Raw genomic sequence first — 6,321 nt, forward strand, 5'->3', positions numbered from 1 at the left:
TAGATCTAACATTTAAGTCTTTTATCCATCTTGAGTTAATTTTTGTATAAGGTGTAAGGAAGGGATCCAGTTTCAGCTTTCTACATACGGCTAGCCAGTTCTCCCAACACCATTTGTTAAATAGGGAATCCTTTCCCCATTGTTTAGTTTTGTCAAGTTTGTCAAAGATCAGATGGTTGTAGATGTGTGGTATTATTTCCAAGGGCTTTATTCTGTTCCATTGGTCTATATCTCTGTTTTGGTACAAGTACCATGCTGTTTTTTTTTTTTTTTTTTTTACTGTAGCCTTGTAGTATAGTTTGAAGTCAGGTAGCATGATGCCTCCAGCTTTGTTCTTTTGGCTTAGGATTGTCTTGGCAATGTGGGCTCTTTTTTGGCTCCATATGAACTTTAAAGTAGTTTTATTCCTATTCTGTGAAGAAAGTCATTGGTAGCTTGATAGGGATGGCACTGAATCTATAAATTACCTTGGGCAGTATGGCCATTTTCACAATATTGATCCTTCCTATCCATGAACATGGAGTGTTCTTCCATTTGTTTGTGTCCTCTTTTATTTCATTGAGCAGTGGTTTGTAGTTCTCCTTAAAGAGGTCCTTCACATGCCTTATAAGTTGGATTCCTAGGTATTTTATTCTCTTTGAAGCAATTGTGAAGGGGAGTTCACTCATGATTTGGCTCTCTGTTTGTCTGTTATTGGTGTATAGGAATGCTTGTGATTTTTGCACATTGATTTTGTATCCTGAGACTTTGCTGAAGTTGCTTATCAGCTTAAGGAGATTTTGGGCTGAGATGATGGGCTTTTCTAAATATACAATCGTGTCATCTGCAAACAGGGACATTTTGACTTCCTCTTTTCCTAATTGAATACTCTTTATTTCTTTCTCCTGCCCGATTCCCCCGGCCAGAATGTCCAACACTATGTTGAATAGGAGTGGTGAGAGAAAGCATCACTGTCTTGTGCCAGTTTTCAAAGGGAATGCTTCCAATTTTTGCCCATTCAGTATGATATTGGCTGTGGGTTTGTCATAAATAGCTCTTATTATTTTGAGATACATTCCATCAATACCAAGTTTATTGAAAGTTTTTAGCATGAAGGGCTGTTGAATTTTGTCAAAGGCCTTTTCTGTATCTATTGAGATAATCATGTGGTTTTTGTCTTTGGTTCTGTTTATATGCTGGATTACATTTATTGATTTGCGTATGTGGAACCAGCCTTGCACCCCAGGGATGAAGCCAACTTGGTCATGGTGGATAAGCTTTTTGATGTGCTGCTGGATTTGGTTTGCCAGTATTTTAGTGAGGATTTTTGCATCGATGTTCATCAGGGATATTGGTCTAAAATTCTCTTTTTTTGTTGTTGTGTCTCTGCCAGGCTTTGGTATCAGGATGATGTTGGCCTCATAAAATGAATTAAGGAAGATTACTTCTTTTTCTATTGATTGGAATAGTTTCGGAAGGAATGGTACCAGCTCCTCTTTGTACATCTGGTAGAATTCAACTGTGAATCCATCTGGTCCTGCACTCTTTTTGGTTGGCAGGCTATTAATTATTGCCTCAATTTCAGAACCTGTTATTGGTCTATTCAGGGATTCAACTTCTTCCTGGTTTAGTCTTGGGAGGGTGTATGTGCCCAGGAATTTATCCATTTCTTATAGATTTCCTAGTTTATTTGCATAGAGGTGTTTATAGTATTCTCTGATGGCAGTTTGTATTTCTGTGGGATTGGTGGTGATATCCCCTTTATCATTTTTTATTGTGTCTATTTGATTCTTCTCTCTTTTCTTCTTTATTAGTCTTGCTAGCGGTCTATCAATTTTGCTGATCTTTTCAAAAAACCAGCTCCTGGATTCATTGATGTTTGAAGGGATTTTGTGTCTCTCTCTCCTTCAGTTCTGTTCTGATCTTAGTTATTTCTTGCCTTCTGCTAGTTTTTGAATGTGTTTGCTCTTGCTTCTCTGATTCTTTTAACTGTGATGTTAGGGTGTCAATTTTAGATCTTTCCTACTTTCTCTTGTGGGCATTTAGTGCTATTAATTTCCTTCCACATACTGCTTTCAATGTGTCCCAAAGATTCTGGTATATTGTGTCTTTGTTCTTATTGGTTTCAAAGAACATCTTTATTTCTGCCTTCATTTCGTTACGTACTCAGTAGTCATTCAGAAGCAGGTTGTTCAGTTTCCATGTAGTTGAGCAGTTTTGAGTGAGTTTCTTACTCCTGAGTTCTAGTTTGATTGCACTGTGGTCTGAGAGACAGTTTGTTATAATTTCTGTTCTTTTACATTTGCTGAGGAGTGCTTTACTTCCAACTATGTGGTCAATTTTGGAATAAGTGTGATGTGGTGCTGAGAAGAATGTATATTCTGTTGATTTGGGGTGGAGAGTTCTGTAGATGTCTATTAGGTCTGCTTGGTGCAGAGCTGAGTTCAATTCCTGGATATCCTTGTTCACTTTCTGTCTCAATCTGTCTAATGTTCACTGTGGGCTGTTAAAGTATCCCATTATTATTGTGTGGGAGTCTAAGTCTCTTTGTAGGTCTCTAAGGACTTGCTTTATGAATCTGGGTGCTCCTGTATTGGGTGCATATATATTTAGGATACTTAGCACTTCTTGTTGAATTGATCCCTTTACCATTATGTAATGGCCTTCTTTGTCTCTTTAGATCTTTGGTGCTTTAAAGTCTGTTTTATCAGAGACTAGGATTGTAACTCCTGCTTATTTTTGTTTTCCATTTGCTTGGTAGATCTTCCTCCATCCCTTTATTTTGAGCCTATGTGTGTCTCTGCACATGAGATGGGTCTCCTGAATACAGCACACTGATGCGTCTTGACTCTTTATCCAATTTGCCAGTCTGTGTCTTTTAATTGGAGCATTTAGCCCATTTACATTTAAGGCTAATGTTGTTATGTGTGAATTTGATCCTGTCATTATGATGTTAGCTGGTTATTTTGCTCTTTAGTTGATGCAGTTTCTTCCTAACATTGATGTTCTTTACAATTTGGCATGTTTTTGCAGTGGTTGGTACCAGTTGTTCCTTTCCATGTTTAATGCTTCCTTCAGGAGTTCTTGTAGGGCAGGCCTGCTGGTGACAAAATCTCTCAGTATTTGTTTGTCTGTAAAGGATTTTATTTCTCCTTCGCTTATGAAACTTAGTTTGGCTGGATATGAAATTCTGAGTTGAAAATTCTTTGCTTTAAGAATGTTGAATATTGGCCCCCACTCTCTTCTGGCTTGTAGAGTTTCTGCTAAGAGATCCACTGTTAGTCTGATGGGCTTCCCTTTGTGGGTAACCCAATCTTTCTCTCTGGCTGCCCTTAACAATTTTTCCTTCATTTCAACTTTGGTGAATCTGACAATTATGTGTCTTGGGGTTGCTCTTCTCGAGGAGTATCTTTGTGGCATTTTCTGTATTTCCTGAATTTGAATGTTGGCCTGCCTCGCTAGGTTGGGGAAGTTCTCCTGGATAATATCCTGAAGAGTGTTTTCCAACTTGGTTCCATTCTCCCCGTCACTTTCAGGTACACCAATCAGACATAGATTTGATCACATAGTCACATATTTCTTGGAGTCTTTGTTCGATTATTTTTACTCTTTTTTCTCTAAACTTCTCGCTTCATTTCATTCATTTGATCTTCAGTCACTGATATCTTTTCTTCCAGTTGATTAAATCAGCTACTGAAGCTTGTGCATGCGTCACGTAGTTCTCGTGCCATGGTTTTCACTTCCATCAGGTCTTTCAAGGACTTCTCTACACTGTCTATTCTAGCTAGCCATTCGTCTGATCTTTTTTCAAGGTTTTTGCTTCTTTGTGATGGGATTGAACATCCTCCTTTATCTCAGAGAAGTTTGTTATTACCAGTCGTCTGAAGCCTTCTTCCTTCAACTCGTCAAAGTCATTCTGTATCCAGCTTTGCTCCATTGCTGGCAAGGAGCTGTGTTCCTTTGGAGGAGAAGAGGTGCTCTGATTTTTAGAATTTTCAGCTTTTCTGCTCTGGTTTCTCCCCATCTTTGTAGTTTTATCTACCTTTGGTCTTTGATGATGGTGATGTACAGATGGGGTCCTTTATGTCTGTTAGTTTTCCTTCTAACAGTCAGGCCCCTCAGCTGCAGGTCTGTTGGAGTTTGCTGGAGGTTCACTCCAGACCCTGTTTGCCTGGGTATCACCAGCAGAGGCTGCAGAACAGCAAATATTGCAGAACAGCAGATATTGCTGTCTGATCCTTCCTCTGGAAACTTCGTCTCAGAGGGATACCTGGCTGTATGAGGTGTCAGTCGGCCCCTACTGGGAAGTGTCTCCCAGTTAGGCTACTCGGGGTCAGGGACTCACTTGAGGAGGCAGTCTGTCTGTTCTCAGATCTCAAACTCTGTGCTGGTAGAACCACTACTCTCTTCAAAGCTGTCAGACAAGGACATTTAAGTCTGCAGAAGTTTCTGCTGCCTTTTGTTCAGCTATGCCCTGCCCCCAGAGGTGGAGGCTACAGAGGCAGGCAGGCCTCCTTGAATTGCGGTGGGCTCCACCCAGTTTGAGATTCCCAGCCCCTTTGTTTACCTACTCAAGCCTCAGCAATGGCAGATACCCCTTCCCCAGCCTCACTGCCACCTTGCAGTTGGATCTCAGACTGCTGTGTTAGTAGTGAGGGAGGCTCGTGGGCATGGGACCCTCTGAGTCAGGCGTGGGATATAATCTCCTGGTGTGCCCTTTGGTAAGGCCCTTGGGAAAGCGCAGTATTAGTGGGGGAGTGTCCCAATTTTCCAGGTACCATCTGTCACAGCTTCCCTTTGCTAGGAAAGGGAATTCCCCATCCCTTTGTGCTTCCTGGGTGGGGTGATGCCCTACCCTGCTCCATGGACTGCACCCAAAGTCTGACAAACCCCAGTGAGATGAACCTGGTACCTCAGTTGGAAATGCAGAAATCACCAGTCTTCTGCATAGCTCACGCTGGGAGCTGCAGACTGGAGCTGTTCCTATTCGGCCATCTTGGAACCTCCTCCACAACATGTTTCAAACCAACCTATAACCAGACTGCCGCAGGCACACTTTCTCAGGACCTCTTGAGACTGTGTTTCCTTCTCAGGCACTCATATGGCTCAGAATAAACCTCTTTAAATATTTTGGCAGAATTCGGTTTTTCCACTGTCAAGGTGAAGGGTGTCCTGATGTCTGATCTCAGCCAGGCAAGCCCCTGGGAGTCTCAGGGTGCCACTTACCATAGATCTGGGTTCCACTATCAGGTTGGCTCCTCCAGAAGCTGACTTTGAGACAAAAAATTCAAGTACAAGTGGCTTATTTAGAAATAATTCCAGAAAGGCAACTGAAAAGTGGAAATGGTAAGGGGCAGAAGCAGCACGGATAGTGAGATTAGCAATATGGATAGCTAGGGCTCAGTCTTGCAGGGCACTCCTCAGTGATTGGGTAGACACAACTTGGTGTTATATCCCAAGGGACAAAAGGCCAGGATGTTTATCCTCCAACTTCTATCACTGGCTGAGGGCTCCTCTCAGGGGTATTACCCACTGGCACTCCAGCCTGCCCTTCATTGGCAGAGAAAGCCTTCAGGCAGAGAGGCTCAGAAGGTTGCAGTCAGCCCTGTCAGAGAAGAGCCCTCATGGAGAGCTGTCATGCAGGTGGCCTCTGAGCTTCACCATCCCTCTCTCATATGTCTAAGTTAGAACCTGACCCTGTATTATTACTGGCTATTACACAATATTGTCTCCTGGCCCCAACCTGCACATTGGTGCTGCCGTCTAAGCATCAGGATTTCAGAAAGTGCTTCTTTACGGTCATGGTATCCCCCTTTAGCACTTCAGTCCATTCCTCATACACATGCATGCACACACATGCACACACGTGTACACACTGTAGTGGCCGGTCTCCCGGATAGCCTCCAGTGACCCTAATCTCCTATCTTTATGTCCTTGAATAGTCCACACTGAGCCAGGGCTGTTCTGGGTTGAGTCTAGTTTACAAACGATACAGTGGCTTCCATCTTGGTCTCTGGGAACACTGTGTCTGGAGCAAGTCAACCGAAATACCAAGCTCACATACAGTCTTGCGGAGAAGCCACGTGGAGAACAGATACCTCATTCAATAGCTATTATCAACCTGCAGCCATGGGAGTGAGCTACTTTGGAAGGGATTCTCCAGAGTCCAGCAAACCTTCAAATAATGGCAACACAGCCAATATCAGAGTGTAACTCAATGAGACATGACAACCAGAGCTGCCCAGTCAGGCCACCCAGAGATGCTTGACTCACAGACACCATGAGACATATAAATAAATTGCTTGAGCCGTTAAGTGACCAGGTGATTTGTCATGCAGCATT

Source organism: Macaca fascicularis, chromosome 10 (genome assembly GCF_037993035.2).
Source record: "Macaca fascicularis isolate 582-1 chromosome 10, T2T-MFA8v1.1".
Classification (NCBI taxonomy): Eukaryota; Metazoa; Chordata; class Mammalia; order Primates; family Cercopithecidae; genus Macaca; species Macaca fascicularis.